At 38.8% G+C, this 18,662-nt stretch overlaps 2 long non-coding RNA genes across 5 annotated transcripts; one reads left to right on the top strand and one right to left on the bottom strand.

Annotated features, from left to right (window-relative positions):
- Positions 1–2,192: 2,192 nt before the first annotated feature.
- Positions 2,193–3,214, bottom strand: LOC127144420 (uncharacterized). Its single transcript, XR_007816043.1, has 2 exons — positions 3,176–3,214; positions 2,193–2,346 (listed from the first exon to the last, which is right to left on the bottom strand). It is a non-coding gene; the product is annotated as an uncharacterized LOC127144420 (long non-coding RNA).
- A 12,811-nt stretch (positions 3,215–16,025) lies between these two features.
- Positions 16,026–18,662, top strand: LOC103502052 (uncharacterized). 4 transcript variants are annotated; one of them, XR_007815792.1, is made up of 6 exons: positions 16,026–16,585; positions 16,672–16,735; positions 16,920–17,089; positions 17,187–17,230; positions 18,095–18,131; positions 18,463–18,662. It is a non-coding gene; the product is annotated as an uncharacterized LOC103502052 (long non-coding RNA). The 4 variants fall into 4 exon arrangements; XR_007815789.1 differs by having other exon boundaries at positions 16,026–16,735; XR_007815791.1 differs by lacking the exon at positions 16,672–16,735 and having other exon boundaries at positions 16,027–16,585.

Raw genomic sequence — 18,662 nt, 5'->3', positions numbered from 1 at the left:
CCATTCTGTAAGGGGCTCTGGATATAGGAACCGTGCCCGGCTCCAACTCTATGGCAAAATCAACCTCTCTGTGCGGAGGTAACCCTAGAAGTTCCTCAGGAAAGACATCCGGATAGTCCCTCACTACTGGTTCTGATGACAGGGATACATCGGCCTCTCTAGTATCCACCACGCTCGCTAAGATACCCCAAGTACCCTGACTGAGCAGTTTACTGGCCCTGATGGCTGAGATTACCTGGGGCAACGACCTTGACCCTTCTCCCTTAAATTTAAAACTGGCCCTCGAAAGAGGGTTAAACGTTACCTCCTTATGGGAACAATCTATGTTGGCGTGGTTAGCGACTAACCAATCCATACCCAGGATTACATCAAAGTCCAGCATATCCAGGACTATCAGCATTACTTCAATCACATGGCCTGCTATCTCAATCTGGCATGCTTTCACCTTTTCCTTCGACAACATACATTCCCCGGAAGGAGTAGATACTGATAGAACATGGTGTAAGGGCTCTACCTCTAAGCGGGCATGCAACACAAATGCGGAGGAGATAAAAGAATGTGACGAACCCGAATCAAACAAAACTAAGGCGTAATGCCCCAACACTGGGAGCGTACCTGTCACTACCGTGCCTGCCTTCTCAGCCTCAGTCTTGTTGATAGCAAAGACTCTACCCTGATGTGGAGCACCTGCTCCCTGATTCTGTGCGTTCCCCGTAAGTCTCAACGGGCATCTATCAGCTGTATGACCCTCTTGCCTACACTTAAAGCAAGTCCTGGTCCCGAACAAGCAACGGCTCAGATGGTGCTTCCCACAAGTGGTACACAACGGCTTCCCTCTGGCAGCCTCCCCTGCCTCAAAAGGTTTCTGCTGGAAGCGGCGAAACTCACCACCTGATCTGAAATTCCGCTGTGGCACTGGAACAGGCTGCTGCTCAGCCTTCCTCTTCTGTCCCGATGTCGAACCTCTACCAGCGGTCTTAGACGAGTTAGCCCTCTCCTGTAAACTGAGATCCACTGCCAGGCGTAGTGCATCGGCATGAGTAGCGGGTCTGAAAGCTCGGACCAAACCCTGAATGTTCAGTCGGAGGCCTCTAACAAACTTATCAGCTCTGGCCGCCTCGGTCGCTATCATCTCGGGAGCGAAGTGGGATAACATGTCAAACTCCGCATCATACTGCTCCACTGTCATGTCACCCTGCTCTAAGTTCAGAAACTCCTGCCGCTTGGCATCTCTCAAACTAGCAGAGAAGAATTTCGCATAGAAACTCTCCTTAAACTGCTGCCACGTGATCTGGCTCACATCACCACCTAGCATTCTCTCTGTAGTCTCCCACCATGCAGTACCTCTGTCAGTCAACATAAAAACAGCACACTGAACTTTCTGATCCTCAGGGCATTTCATGTAACGGAATATGGTCTCCAAGGACGATAACCACATCTGAGCCCTGGTGGGGTCCTCCAAAGACCCATCGAACGTCGTGGGATTATACTTCCTGAAATCCCTCAGGTGCTTAGCCTCTGCTGACAACTGATCCGGCACAAACTGGGGCGCAACTGGTACTGGAGCCGGAGCTGGAGCAGGAGCTGGTGCTGGAGCTGGCGCTGGAGCTGGCGCCGGAGTTGGCGAGGCAGGCTTCTGCTGCTCCCGCATTTGCATAATCAAATCTCTAAACCTCTGCTCCATGGCGGCTAGGTCCGCATGAGTAACTGGCGCAGCCGGGTCAGGGGCTTGGGCTACAGGCTGCACCTCAGGTTGGACGCGTCCTGCTCCCCTTCCTCGGCCTCCTCGGCCACCCCTACGTGCACCTCTCCTTGGCGGCATTTCCCTAACAACCACCAACGATCCCTTTAGTCATAAATGGTAATTGAATTTGCAGTTTAACTTAGGTAAGGTAATGCATGTAGAGTTATACATATACTTTCATAGGAGTGTACCTGACGAGCGGCAAGGATCGTTTCAGCCATAAGGACACAAAACACAGACTCACATTATAAGCCAGTCTACAGAACCTAAAACTTAGGCTCTGATACCAACTGTAACGACCCAACTTTCCGGACTAAGCTGAGGTCACTACTAAATACCAAAACTCGACCATTCAACAAGAATTTAAAACGGACCAGTTACGATTCATTAAAGCATTAGAAACCTTACAAAAAGACAGTTTCGGGCCCTATTTTAAATCAATCAAAAGTCACAAATAAAAACTCAAGTCACCAGTTCAAAATCACAAGTCAAAATATTCTGACAAAATACATAGCGGAAGCGATAAGAAAACCAGACGCGTCCATATGGCCTTCACGCGTCCTTCCTGCCTCTCGTCGGTCTGCCCCTCGCTGTGCCCTTACCTGAAAAGTTAAAGAAGAGAAAGGGTGAGTATAAACATACCCAGTAAGGGCAAGCCGAGCCGAGCTCCTTGTTTCACCAAGCCACCTAAGCCTTCCTTCCTCCGCTCCGGGTCACGGTGAGTCTTCGGTAAGGATTGTTTTCGATGAATTCCCTAATGTTGCTACATCCGATTAGAGTTTGAATATTGGAATAAGATATGGCCCTACTTTTCTCCTTTGAAGGTAGTACAGAGTTGACGCTTGAGTTCTCGGGTCTCGCGGTAGGCTTGTTTGGAGGTAGTTTTCCTTTCCTTGGGTAAGTCAACGGATGTCGCTTCTGACTTTTTTAAAACGACTTCTACTGAAGTCATCAACTAAAACCTTCGTGTTTCGTTTAGGTTGATCCGTTGAGCGTGGATTCGATCGAGGGGCATAACCGAGTATCAGGTAAGGGTTTTCCTACTACTGGACCCCGAATCCAGGCTGAAAACGTAGTAATCCACAGGGGATTACACGTTAGTGACTATACTGAACAACTGTATGCGTGTTGACTGTTAAGCACTGTTATTATATTTTGTCTGATGTAAAGATACTGTGACTGCTAATTGTAGATTGAGATTTTTTGTTGATGGACCTTGAAGTTACGGTTCAGTACGTAGTAATCATTGGTCTACGGTTCAGTACGTAGTAATCAAGCAGTCACAGTATCTTTACATCAGACAAAATATAATAACAGTGCTTAACAGTCAACACGCATACAGTTGTTCAGTACAGTCACTAACGTGTAATCCCCTGTGGATTACTACGTTTTCAGCCTGGATTCGGGGTCCAGTAGTAGGAAAACCCTTACCTGATACTCGGTTATGCCCCTCGATCGAATCCACGCTCAATGGATCAACCTAAACGAAACACGAAGGTTTTAGTTGATGACTTCAGTAGAAGTCGTTTTAAAAAAGTCAGAAGCGACATCCGTTGACTTACCCAAGGAAAGGAAAACTACCTCCAAACAAGCCTACCGCGAGACCCGAGAACTCAAGCGTCAACTCTGTACTACCTTCAAAGGAGAAAAGTAGGGCCATATCTTATTCCAATATTCAAACTCTAATCGAATGTAGCAACATTAGGGAATTCATCGAAAACAATCCTTACCGAAGACTCACCGTGACCCGAAGCGGAGGAAGGAAGGCTTAGGTGGCTTGGTGAAACAAGGAGCTCGGCTCGACTTGAAGGCGTTCGGCTCGGCTCCACCTCGGCTCGGCTCGGCTCGGCTCCACCTCGGCTCGGCTCGGCTCGGCTCCACCTCGGCTCGGCTCGGCTTGGCCTTGGCTCACAGTTCGGCTTGTGGCTCGGCTCAACTCGGCTCGCGGCTCGGCTCGCTGCTCGGCTCACTCGGCTCGCGGCTCGGATCGTGGCTCGGCTCACTCGGCTCACTCGGCTCGGCTTACTCAGCTCGGCTCACCCGGATTTGTGTGTGGCTCGGACTGGAAACGGGTTTGGGTCGGGTCAGCTTGGAACCGGGTCGGGTTGGATGAAAACGGCAGCCGCGGTGATCGATTTTCCCCCGGCGAGCGATGGCGGCGGCGATTCGCGGACGACGCACGAGGAACGCAGCTGGCTGTTTCGTGGAGCGGCGACGAGCGGCGGCAGATCTACTGCTGTGTGAGGCCGAGAAGGAATCGGAAATGGATGGGGAAAAACGGGCGGTCGTCGAAGGCGTACGGATGGCGTCTGTGGTCGTCGGGTGAAGAAGCCGAAGAGAAGAAGAAGAAGAAGAGATGGCGGCGGCGCTTCGTGAAGGCGGTGGAGAAGAAAGCCTCGGGGTCGTGCGGCGGCGCAAGGGAGAAGGCGAAAATGGATGGGCTCGCGCGCGTAGGGTTTCTTCCTCTCTTTTTTTTTTTAAATATATATATATATATATATATATAAATAATAATAAATATATATGTAATAAAAATAAATAATAATAATAATAATAATATTATTATTAAATATAATAAAAATAAATAATGATATATATATATATATATTGAATAAAATTAATATAAATTTATAATAGAATATTAATATTAATTAATTATAATAATATTAAATAAGAATATTAATATTTATTTTAAATAAATAAAAAGAAAATATTAACATTAAAAATTGTAATAATAATTCCCGATAATAATAATCTAATCAATATTATATTATTATTTTATCGTTTTACCAAAACTCAAATTTTCGAACAATTCACTTAAAATGCTAAAATTTTACCTCGAACTTCGGGGCGTTACAGCTTGTCAATTAGAGATTATTTCAGTGTTAAGAGGCTAGGCAAGAAGGCTACGACGGCTTGGTGTCACGTGAGCAACCTTGCACGCGAGGAAGAAGAGTGACTTGCGGCCATGCTTAGAGGTTAGTTAGGAATTTAATACTAGGCGTTTGGTTTGTTGTTGGACACCTAGGCATTTTGGTTAAGCAAGAGGCTGAAGAGGCGGAGTTGGTGAAGTACTTTACAGGAGTCCTCAATATGCTTAAGTTAAATTTCGACGAGTAGATGTTGTCAATAAAGGTCCATACAGGGTTCAGTATAAATAGGTAACTTCAGCAAGATATTTCACCCAATTCCCTGGTGCGTTTTGGCTGAAATTACTCTCAAAAGTTCACAAATTGAGCTTAGTTTCTATACTAGGATTGTTGGACAAATTTGAGCAAGGGAGGGTTAAGTTTAAATTAAAGAAAGGAAGAAAGGAAGAAAGGTCAATTTTAGAGCAATCTAAACAAGGTGCACTTTCAGAAAACTACAAAGGAAATCATTTGGAATTAGGAGCTGAAATTTTGAGGTAAATAAGGTAAGTTTTTAAAACAACTTTGTAAAAGAAAGTTTCCTTAAAATAGTTGTGGATTTTTAGTTAAGATATTTCTATACGAAAAATCAGTTTCTGGGCAAAGGTGGAGGCTGGCCAAGTGACAAGTTATGCTTGGCGAGATGGGTGTATGTGTTATCATGAGGTTAGTGATGCGTTGAGGCTGATGTTGGACACACAACCTATACACAAGGCAAGCAACGTGTAAGGTGCACGTGGCCAAGGGGGCATTTAGTAAGCTCTATGTGTAAGAGGGCCATGCGAGATGCCAAGCATGGGGCTAGATGAGGCATGTGATGTGCCTGTGCACAAGATTAGCATGCAAGCAACTCAGCACACGTGACCAGGGCCCTATCACCCATCACTATGCACCAGCATGTGTTAGGAGGTGTTTTGGGGGCCTTTTAGTGATTTTTGGAATTTCTGAGTAAACTTTGATATTTTCATGGTTAAGGGAAATTAAATGGATTATTTTACCATTATCTCAAGTCAAGAAGAGATCGGAAAAATCTATAAACCAAGGACTTAAGCTTGTATTTGTGAGTGAATAATGAATTTATTAAAGTCACTACTAGAAAAAGGGCCAACAATGACAATTAAACGTTGTCATAGTTAAATTTAATGACAGTTATTTGCAATCATTGTTCCAGCAATCATCAAATGTATATTATGACAGTTTGAAAAAGTTGGCACGATAAGTGTTTTTCATTACAGAAAATAAATGTCACGAATCTTTTATTTAATGATAGATAATAACTGTCATTATTTATATTTTATGACAGATAATAACTGTCATTATTTATATTTTATAACAGATAATAAATGTTATTATTTATATTTTATGATGATTAACTATCATCATTTCACATACCATGACTTTAATTGACTATCAAGAATACCTTCTTCATAACAATTTTTTTTAAATTCAAATGTCAATATTTTTCAATCCCTGTTTTTCTTGCCCGTTTTTTTTTTTTTTTTTGTCCCCTGCCATTACACAGACCAATTCAAGCACAAAGTAATATACAACACATCCATATGGAAATAAACCGTGAATGCTTTAATATACATACATTAACATACACTTTGTAACATTTGTATAATTGTTGGCAAAGGGTTTGTATAATGATAGAATGAACATACATGTTTTGGTACCAACAAATAAATAAGTACGTTTGAACCAAAATTTTGCTACCAAACCTACAAAAGGCCTATAAATCAATTAATTGCCGCAAATATGGCTTCATTGCTCCAATGAATTCTTGCAAAACCTAGTAAGAAAACAAAATAAAATTTTAGAGTATGACTCTGCATATCAAGATAAGAATATAAGAAAGGTTTACATTCAATTCATTTAACTGCAGCACATTCACATACACAGATTCACATACACAACACATTCACATACACAGCACATTCACTTCAATAACACAGCACATACAAATGTTCAATACATTAAGAAGGCAATAGTGGTCTAAAATCATGGCTACACAACCTTGTGGGGGCATTCAATCCACAGAATGTTTGGTATAGTGTTTATTCTTCTTCTCATTATGGTTTGCGTGGACTAAGCAAATTCATGCTACAAAACCGAGGCTCTTGCAGCATACATTTCTAGTTGCAGATAGTTTTACAAATCATATATCTACCAAGTTACAGCACATACACAACACAACACATTCACATACACACTACTAGTTAACTTAATACAAAACGTTCACCATCCAACATAGCACATACAGAATTCTTTAGTTTCCATTTAAATAGAAGACCAACAACATATGCACATATACAATCAAATCAGCTTCAAAAACTGCATTTTACTAACCTCTAAGATAATTTTACCTCATTGATATTAAGATCTCTGATTTGCCTTCATCATTAAAGTGAGCTCTTCAATTCAACCAGGATTCTTCTTGACAAAATTTTCCTATAACAGATCTTTCTCAGTCTTAATATCCAATACTGTATTTTTCATGGCAGCTCGAACACAAAACTGCCTTCTTCTTCTTTCATTTAATTCATCAAAAGCATCTTTTGTGGTACCTATAGGGTTCGTTTGTACCTTAACCGAGAAAACATTTATATCCACAAAAATATGTGACAAAATATTCAAAAAAGTTAATTAATAATCTTATCCTAAGCACAATATACGTGTTTCCTTACAAACTCTGCCCACTCGGACCTTATACAATCAATGTCATCATGTGTATAAGTACGGGGTGAACCTTTCATTTGTAGATAATAGAGTGGTTTTAAATGAGTTTCATTTCGTAATAAATTATACATGCACGATAGTTTTAAAACTGTTACGTTTATATCTATGATAGAAGTACTCTTTGACAATATGATGTCATAAATCGCATCACGTAATAATCACATTCTACTACTCCTGATTGCTTAGGACACTGTGGATACACATGCAAAAGACTTAACCTATATTAAAAATAAAAATTAATTTACAACTATAGTAACATAGATATTCACATACCTTCACGATTCTCTAATTTGGTTTTTTCTTCTTCATTATGTTGAACGACCTACAAAAGAATATCGAGCTTTTACCTACTTAAAGTACTGTGGCATAAAGAAAAAAGGAAGTAACGTAATAAGTAAATATCAAATACATTTCAACTACTTCAGATATATCTTGGTCAATACAGTTTTTCAAAGGGTCTATCTAAAAGGTAGCACCCTTCGATCGGTTTATTACAACCAAAGTCTAGTGCTTTCTAAATATACGTGTGAAACAATAAAACTACATAGTAGACTACTACAATAAAAAATTTGAATTCTTTACTTTAGGTTATCCAGATACCCAGAATTATAAGGAATTGATAAGAGTTAATCATAATCTGTGCCAAGTAATTGAGCAGTCAACAATTCGGCACGTTCTTCTTTAGAATTCCCACAACTAATAGACCCAGTGTCAAAGAACTTGTATAGATTCAAAGTTTTTGTTGATTCCATAAGTGTGTATAGATACCTACAAGTGCATTAAAAAGACAATGAAAGAAAAGAAATTTCAAACATATTTACTGAACAGTAATGCTGTAATAACATATCTTACATTATGTACGCATCAAGGCAAGCGGTAGCTATTGGGCGCATAGAAGAGAAATCCTTCACGACTCAATCATTATGCAACATTTTCTTTGGACCCCAAATACCTCAAATGGTGTGGTGATTTCAATTGTTGACCCCACATGTTCAACAATTCGTAGTAAGAATTGTAGGGCAACTGGAGTAGTTTGAATTGGTGTGGGTGTGAATGTGGCCATATCCTTACTAAATTCCCCATACTCCATCTACTAAAAATATTACAATTAGGATTAATATAAACTGCGACATGGATATCATTCAACAAAAAATGCATTACCTTTATATTGTCAGTAATGACAAGATGTCGTGGCCACATATGTGTGAACCTACTTCCTGGATATTTTGTAGATCCCTTGCTTTGATGGAATGAGAATTACACAATCCTCATCCACCATGACATCTACTGCAACTTTAACATTGTCACCTTTTACATCCGAATCAAATATGGTCCCCCATGCGATGACATGTTCTTTCGTTTCGAACGCCAACTTACACAGGATTCCAACCTATTTGGAAGACTTTGTTAAATATGTATACCCAAAACGAGTTTAATTATCGAATGAAGTTAAACTTTTGATTCACTAACCTTCATTTTCTCTAATGTCACACCTTCTAGCTATTCATCGTCCTTCACTATGTTCACCTTTAGGAATCAAAGTTAATGGTAAGGACAGTATATATATAGAACATGTAACGTTATGGATTACGGGTCTGTAGAAAAACATACCTTTATTTCTTCATTAAATTCAATCACATCCTCTACATCTTTTTGTGATTCTAAATCATTGGATATAACTTCAAACTTGTTGAGATTTTCAGCCCCTTCGATAGATGATTTTCCTTTAGAACCCATACCTGGTTCTTCTTTTAATACACCTACGCAATCATCCTTTTCTTTCATTTTCAACAGTTCGGCCTTCAACTCTTTAATTCTTTTAGTCATTCAATCACGTTCTTTAAAATTGGGCTTCTCATCATCTTTTTGAATTTTTTTTTGTTGTGTTGTGGTATGGAAGTACTTTTTCTTCGTGACATACTTCCCCACACCACAGACTATTCCAGGTCGATCCTTACCACACTCAAAGCGTGTGTTAGAATATTCTCCTCACCTAAAGCATTACTTGTCTTTTGGGTGGCTACGAGTTCATCCTAAAAAAGTGAAAATTATTAGTTGCATATAGAAAGAAATAGAAAAAATGCAATTACTTACTATAAGATTCACAACTTCCTTCGCCTATTCATCAAGAATCTGTCCTTTACGATCCATATGAGCTTGTTTACAAACTATGGATCGACCAATTGGATTGACGACTACGCTTTCTATTTAAAGTTCAAACACCAAGCTAAAGTTAAAATAATACACAGCAACTGCAAGAGCTTTACAAATATCATGAAGTAAAAATGTGCATCAATTGACAGAAAAGTACTTCTCTCTATAACACAATGAAATGAATTGATAAGTATCTCATTTGTGGCAGAAGAGTTTGTAATTCTAACGATCCAACTTTCTGGACTAAGCTGAGGTCACTACTCAATACTAAGACTCGACCACAAAACACACAAACTCATAAAGGATCGGTTACGACTCATTAAAAATGTTTTAGAAATATCACAAAAAAATAGTTTTGGGCCCTATTTTAAATCACCATCACGAGAGTTCCAAAATATAGTACTCAACTCATCAACAACAAAACCACAAACCAAATATTCTAAACATGACTCGATCCAACAATGAAAATAACGGGTAACAAAATACATCAGCAGAAGCATAAAGAAAACCAGACGCGCCCATATGGCCTTCACGCATCCTTCTTGCCCCTCGTCGGTCTGCCCCTCGCTGTACCCTTACCTGAAAAGTTAAAGAGGAAAAAGGGTGAGTATAAAATATACCTAGTAAGGGACCCACTACTGGGCCCGTTAGGGAACAACAGTTAACTTCCTATTCAGGGGTACCCTACATAAACAGTCTAGTGGTTTCGTAGAACGCATACATCAGTCTCGTGATCCCGAAGGATGCACGTATCAGTCTAGTGACCCCGAAGGATACACTTATCAGTCTAGTGATCCCGAAGGATGCACATATCAGTCTAGTGATCTCGAAGGATACACATATCAGTCTAGTGATCCCGAAGGATGCACGTATCAGTCTAGTGATCCCGAAGGATACATATATTAGTAAGGTACACTACCCCATAGAAGAAGCTAACTGTTACCCCTCAGTCCATATTAAACCGTCTACAACAGTCACACTCCGACAACGTTCATATTACAATCTCGTCATAGACTTCGCCAGTCAGATAGTATAGGTTTAAACAACCATATCCTCAGTTGCTACATGCGTATCCAATTCACACATCATTGTGATATTCTTTAGATCTAGTCAACCAGTCAAATCAGAATCGGACTCATAGTCCTTCCACGGCATAACTCCATAACCAATATCCAGACAATAGACTACCACAAACCTAACCTTAAGACTTTTAAGTCCATCGACATACAGTTCCAGTTCACAACATAGCCCATTAACATAACTACAATACATAGAACGTCCGGGCATCGGTGTCTATCCGTAAACAACTCATTACTCACGATGGCACACAAGCTACAATTTGCGGTCACGTTACCTTTAATCAGACAAGAGCATAAAAGTGATATTTAATAGTCAAACATGCGTCAATTCATTCAGTACAGTTACTAACGTATAATCCCCTATGGATTTCTACGTTTCCAGCCTCGATCCGAGATCCAGTAGTAGGAAATCCCTTACCTGAAACTTGGTTATGCCCCTTGATCGAGTCCACGCTCAACGAATCCACCTAAACGAAATCACAAGGGTTTAAACGATGACACTAGTAAAAGTCATTTTTAAATGGTCCTAAGCAACATCCGTTGACTTACCCGAGAAAAGGAGAGTTATCTCCAATTAAGCCTGCCGCGGAACCCGAGAACTTGAGCGTCAACTCCCTAATACCTTCAAGGAAGGAAAGGTAGGACTATGTCTTACTCCAAAATCAAAACTCGAAGTGGTTATAGCAACATTTGGAAATTCACCAAAATAATCCTTACCGAAGACTCACCGTGACCCGAAGTGGAGAAACGAAGGCTTAGGTGGCTTGGTGAACAGGGAGCTCAGCTTGGCTTGGAAGTGATCGGCTCGGCTCGGCTCGCGACTTGGGTTGGTCAGTTCGCGGCTCGGCTCGACTTGGATCAGCTTGCGGCTCGGCTTGGATCGCTGCTTGGCTCGACTTGCGACTCGGCTCGATCCTCGGCTCGGCTCGACTCGCGGCTCGCCTCAACTTGGTTTGGATTCGCGACTCGGGTCAGCTTGAATTCGCGACTCAGGTCGGTTTAGTTCAGCTCGGTTGGGATTCACGGTTCGGCTTGCAAGACCGGAGATCCACGACCATTGAAGGTTCGCCATCGGCTGTTGGGCGAACAATGCGGCGATGGGCGACTGGGTGTCGGCAGACACGGTCGGACGAAGGTCGCACGACGGCGTCTGGTTGCGTGAGCTCGAGAGGGAGATCGAAAATGGTGAGACCGCGACGAATGAACATTGGAGTTGTGAAATCGCCAACGACGGAGACAGAGACGGGTACCACCACAGAGACCGAGATGGAGACGGAGACAGAGATGGAGATAGAGGCAGAGACGGAGACGCATGCGGAAGAGAAAGGATGGGGAGACGGCGGCAGCGTCGGCTTCGCGAAGCTGAAGACGGAAAAGGAGAAGGAGAACGGATGAGGCGCGCGTACTAGGGTTTTTTTAAAAAAATAAATAAATAAATAAATATATATATATATATATATTAAAATAATAATAATAATAGTAATAATAATAATAATATTATTAAATAATAATAATAATATTAAATAATAATAATAATATTAAATAATAACATTATATTATTATTATATTAATTTACACATTATTAAATTTAAAGAAATTCATATCCCTCAATGTCTTTTTCTTCCCTCTTCGAAACCAACCAAGAATTTACACCAAAATTTTAAATTTTCGAAAATTCACATAAAACGATAAAATTTACCTCGAAAAATTCGGGGTGTTACAGTAATTAAAATCCCAAAGATAGAAAACAGAGTGAATTACAGAGATCGAATGGTAGAGAGTAGATACAAGTATGCCCAAAATAACAACTACCAAATCCTTCTTCTAAACACAATTTCATGAGAGTAAAAGAGAAAAATTGATTAAGAACAGTTTATAAACATCCCAATGAGTTTATAAACTCACAATTATGTACCAAATTCCAAAATGAATGAACAACAGTTAATAAAATGAATTAAGCTTGTGTGGACATAGGGTGTGATAGTAGGAGCAAATAATTTCTCTTCAAGAATTAAGCTTGTATCATCAGTGCGTGTGTGTGTGTGGACATTGATATTTAATTTTTTCTTGTGAACATTTCTAACTTCTTTGAACTACCAGAATTAGTAACTATATTCAGAATTCAAATATAACAAATCATAACTTACCAACTCTTCAATAAGATTCGCGTACCTCTTCCTAGACGCTCGGTGGTTGTACTTATGTTGCTTCCACTTCTCCTTCACTTCTTCACTCTTTTTCTTTACATTTGATTATATAGATTTAATCAATAAGCATATGGAGCTTATAAAATTGCAAATCAAGTTTAAAAAAGGATCGGAATCGTCATACTTACTCTGAAGTCTTCCTTCAACCGAGATGCAACAAATTCATTCCAATGTTCTTGTTCTATGAAGGAGTAATCATTTAGCGAAAATTTTAATTTTTCTACACTGTCCTTAAATGGCAAGACATATGTTGTCGTCAATCTATACTTGAACTGACGAAAGCATATGCCAGCATTCTGAATGTGACTCTTTTTCGATCTCGGGTCTACTACAAATTCGACCTACATAATATTCACATAACATGTTACATGTTAATGGAAATGGATATTTTACAAAGCTTGAAATGTTGATGGCGATTGTTACCTCGATTAGTTCATAAATTTTGTCATTTATTTCTTTTGGCACCATAGGCCAATCAAAGTATGTAATCAGAACATGGAACCTTATAGTCGTTCCTATGAAACTCTTCAACTTCATTACATTTTGACCTATTGGTTGACCAAACTCATTGTATTTAATCACTAATCTTCGACCCTCACTCCTAGCACGAGTTATTTCCTTCATTTCAGTTGGACCACATTTCTATTTTATGTACTGCTTTCCTCTTTTTTGTCTAGTATAGCAACATCTTGCGAATCAACCATATCTACAATTCTGGTTTCATACATAAAACAAAAGAAGGTTAATAACAATACTGATGTAATAGTAAGAAGAAAAAAAGAATTTCAAAACTGTAAAAGGAAGTTCATAGTTCAAAACGTCTCAAATGTTGGCAATGAAATAAGTAATGTACAAATTGTTCTTAAACGATTGCTGGGGAAAAAACTCATACTAACTATAATAGAATGCATAGTACTTTCAATATAGCAAAAGAAAGACTCAACAATGTTCGAAGTTGTAAAAAAAAAAAACTCTTCAACATGAAATATTATCACTTCATAACAGTAGTTTTTGAAGTAGTCATATCTGGAACTGACATTGTCTTGCAAATAAACAACAACGATGATCATGAATATTAAACAAGACAAAAAAAGGACATAGTACAACTCTTACTTTACATACTTATGAAAGTCAAGTGGTAACCCATTTGTCGTCACAGTCAGGTCTAGTGTATTTATCCCCACTTTCATCAATGTCACTTGTTGTATTCCATTTTGAGACTGGGGGATAGTGCGACAACATATCTCCAAGGTCATCACTAGCACATTTGTACAGAAAGACTTTTTATGGTGGCATTACAACAATCGACCATCTTGCATCAACAGGATCTAAGACATAAAAAACTTGTTTCCCATGTGTGGCAATAATGAAGGAATCTGAAGAATGTCTGATTCAGCTAAGGTCAACCAATGTGAAATGAAAATCGTCTATTTGAACACCAGTCTTATTTTCAATACTTGCATTTGAAAAGAACAATATTGAACATATTGTAACTGACTTCCCAAATCTCTTGAATCAGCCGATAGAAAGACATGTCACCAATGACTGGGTTTTTGTCCTTTGCATTAGACACCTACAAGATTCGTTAATCATATATCCCTCATATGACATTACACTAGGATTGGGACATGTGCAAGCCATCGTATTGTGTTCGAGACGACATTTCCTTCATGTAATTCACTAATCGCCTATTAAAAAGAATAGTCAGTTGTTGGGACTGGTAACTAATAAGAATAAAACAACAAGTAATTTGAAGTAGTCATTGACCTGATCTCGTATCCATGCACCGAATAATCGATTATGTTCAATTTGTAGCCATTTTCATTTTCAGATGGTTCATATGTCGTCTACAAAATAGGTCGCAAATAAAAATTATGTGTTGTGAAGAGCATAATCTTAATGGTGGGGGTGTATGATCATAAGAATGCTTACTCTATATATGAATGTACTTCTTCGGTGTTTTTGTGGAATGTGAAGATATGCTTGCTTCAATTGTTGTATATTGGGTCGAACATATTTTCCCGCTAACAGCGGTTTATTGGTTTGTTTGTCTTCCCTTGAATTTAGTGATCCAATACCAATTAGATCTAATCTAGAAATGAACTCCAAACAAAATTCAACAGCCTCCTTACATATTTTTGCTTTTGCAATGCATCCTTTAGGTCGATTTCTATTAGAACATAACTTTTCAACACTTTCATGTATCGTTCAGACGGGTACATCCACTGCAAATATACAGGACCACAAAACTTTACTTCTCTCACAAGATGAACGATGAGATGAACCATAACTATGAAAAATGAGGGTGGAAAATACTTCTCAAGAATACGTAAAGTCATAACTATATCTTCTTGCAATGTATCAAGCTCTAATACCGAGAAACACAGTCTACTTATAGTGTATCTCACATTCTTCGGTAGGACTGAGTTTATTGCAATTGGAAGCAATTGTTGCATTAAAACGTGACAGTCATGCGATTTAAGGCCAGTAAGTTTTAAGTCATCCAAAGCGACAAGACTTTTAATATTTGATGAATACCCTTCTTGAACTTTAATTTCAGAGAAAGTCTACAAAATCGATACTTCTCTTCTCTTGACAATGCATAACATGCTGCAGGTATGTAAGTTCTATTATCTGTGACCATTGGTGCCAATTTTGGTCTTATATTCATCTCCACTAGATCAAATCTATTATTAATCCCATCTTTGCTTTTTCCTAGTATATCAAGAAATGTTCTTACTATATTCTTGCATACATTCTTTTCGATATGCATTACGTTTAAACAATGTCGTACATGCAAGTTCTTACAATATGGTAGTTCAAAGAAGTCTGGTCTTCTTTTCCAATAGTCATTGTCACCTTTGTTATTCAATATCTTGCCACACTTATGCCCACATGAAATATAATTTTCTTTGAGTTTAAAGTAGATGGCCTCCCCCGACAAGAGCTGTGGAGGAATTCCATGCTTTTGCTTAGCATCAAAATTCACTACTAGAAAACTAACAATACTTGACGCTCGAAGATTTATAATACTTGACAATTTTAAAAACTGTCAAGTAAAATGAAAAACGTTAAGATTAGTTATATTTACCATTTTTTAAAAGTCAAATAATACAAATGTCCAAATATTTTTATTTCCTTCATTTTCTTAAAAAAACATTTTTTAAATATTTATTACTTCTTTCTCCCGATTACTTTAATTCTCTAAAGCCCTAATTTCATCTCCTTTTCCTTTCACGGCTGCACATCACAGAGACAAACACACCTAAACTCTTCTTCTCGACCACGCATCACAGAGAAGACCACCACTTTGGCCGCGCATCATCTTCTCGTCGTACATCGGCTCCAGCTCCCTTCACCGTCATGACTCCACCTGTGACCAAGCACCTACCAACGTGACTTCGCCCGTGACCACTGGAGGACTACCGCAAACTCTGGCCAAAACCCTAGAGGACCTGAAGTTCTCTCTTCTCACTGAAACACTCGCCTTAAGGGTTGCATCATTGTCTTTCTACTTTACCCTCAATGGGAAACCCCTTCTCGGTTCCACTACGTTTTCTCTTATTCCTCCTTTTTTCCCTTAATCTTAAGAACCAGGGTCCTTAGAGGTGGTGGCGATGGCGGTGCAACAGGGGCTGAGTCGCATGACTGCTACCTTAGTATGTACGCAGAGAAGAAACCCGTTAAGGCCGACCCTGACGAGCAGAGGTTGTCCAAGTGGGTGAATTGTGCTCTTTCTAACGAGCCTTTGAGGTAACCTTGTGTGATTGATTGGCTTGGAAATGTTTTCAATAAGGAATTGCTTGTTCTGGCTTTGTTTCAATATTCACCTCATCTAGGAAGTCAGACTTCAAGGAAACATTTTCTTGTAGATTTCTTCCACTCGGTCGAAACTGATTGGTGGTAAGAACTGCTTAGATGGGTTTGTGGCAATTCTTCTATTATTGTTTGTATTCGAACCTTCATTTTCAGCGACCTTCTGTGCTTATTGATTTATGTCTCATAGTTTCTAATTAATGTAAGATGTTAGTTTACACTTTACAGTCACCAACTGATGTTACTCTGTTGAATTGTTTTACATTTGTAGATGACTTAATATTGATGAAACACTTGTGCTGATCTCAATCCATTAACATTTAGTAGTACAACGTGGTAACAAACTGTTGACAAATTGGTACCATAAAACTCTTCTTCCAGGCTTTATCACATTAATCTGATGCCATTTGTGGATGAGTTAACATCTAGCAGTACAACGTGGTAACAAGCTAGTACCGTGAAACTCTTCTTCCAAGCTCTATCACATTAATTTGATACCATAATTGTCACTCTACTTTTGCTTGTATTTGTTCTTCAGGTGTGCAGTCTGTGGAAGCTGAGATTGATGCTAACAAATTTTCGGTATTTTAATTATACTAAATCTTTTACTCATTTTACATGTTGTGTTTGCTCTGTGTTTGATACATATGGTATGTTCTTGTAGAATTAGGTGAGTGGGATAATGTAATTGTAGATGTCAATGTATGACGACATGAACGTGCTATCCAATATCATAGTTTTGGTAAACATTCTGTGGTAAAAACTTGAAAGGAAAACTGTGTGAACTTATCTAAATTATTTGACTACATGAATTTTCCAAAATGTGTTTGTGCAGTAATGTATGTAAGATTACCTGTTTTAGATTGAAAGAGATGTCTGAAAATCAATGAACAAACGCGTTTGCCTGATGGAGTCTAGTCATTGCCCCTATGTAGTTTGACCTTATGCATGTGTTTAAGGGGCTGTTTTGGAGGAGAATGTTAGGAACCATAGAGTTACCTCCCACGTCGGTTTGAATGAGATGACCAATGGTACCTAAGTGGCTTGGCTCTCTAGTCTCACTTCAATAGCTCGTTTTTGGGATGTGGTTATTCAAGGTGTGTAATTTCGTCAACAATATCCCTTATCCATCTGCCCTCTCTCCTCTTATCATCATTCATATTGTTGGCGACATCCTTGACTTTCCTCTTCCTTTGAAATGGGTGCTTAATCTTGATGTTTAGATCTTCTTCCCCTTATTTTTCTTGTTTAAATATGATCCTATCGGGGGATAGATCATTGACAGAACCCACAGATCTCCATGTAAAATTTTCTGCTTGAATTGAATTTTTGTACGTGATTTTGAATTTTGAACTTGTATTATGATGATAATTCCTGGATTGTACTTTAGCTATTAAAAGGCTTTCTTGTTTTATAAATTTGTATTGCATTTCAACTAAATTGTAGGTTCGAACTTGCTCAGCAAAGATACAAGCTCTTTTAGGTGAGAATTAGTTGATAAAGTAACTCTTTTAGATTTTTCATTTGCTTTAGCCTATGTTCTCTTAAACAAGTTATTGATTTTGTTTAAAACAAAGTCTTTTTTTTCTAAAAAAGGCATCTAAGTACTATGACATTCCATGTGTTCTCTCTTATTCTTTTGATAGCTATGTGAGCAACCATCTACTAATTCTTAAAGTATGTTTGTAAGCTTCCAATACTTTATAGAGATCCTACATTTTGTTTTTATTTCAAGGATATAATTCTAGTGTCAAAGTTCTTAGACTTAAAAGTTAGAGTTCTTGGTTTTAATGTTGTTCTCATTTTGTTCATAGATTTCAAGGAGTTGATGATAACAATCGATGAGACTTTGAGTTTTGTGTTATCTAATAGTGTGGTGCTTTGAGGGTGATGTCTATGTTTCCTATTATTACATGTACTTATTGTTTTATGATTAAGAATGATGATCATATCTTGTTTTGTAATATGAATAAGGATGATGTTCATAGCTTTTCATAACATGATACTTGAAACA

Source organism: Cucumis melo, chromosome 12 (assembly GCF_025177605.1).
Source record: "Cucumis melo cultivar AY chromosome 12, USDA_Cmelo_AY_1.0, whole genome shotgun sequence".
Classification (NCBI taxonomy): Eukaryota; Viridiplantae; Streptophyta; class Magnoliopsida; order Cucurbitales; family Cucurbitaceae; genus Cucumis; species Cucumis melo.
The sequence above is the reverse complement of the archived record's forward strand: the minus strand, read 5'-3'. Positions and strand labels throughout refer to the sequence as shown.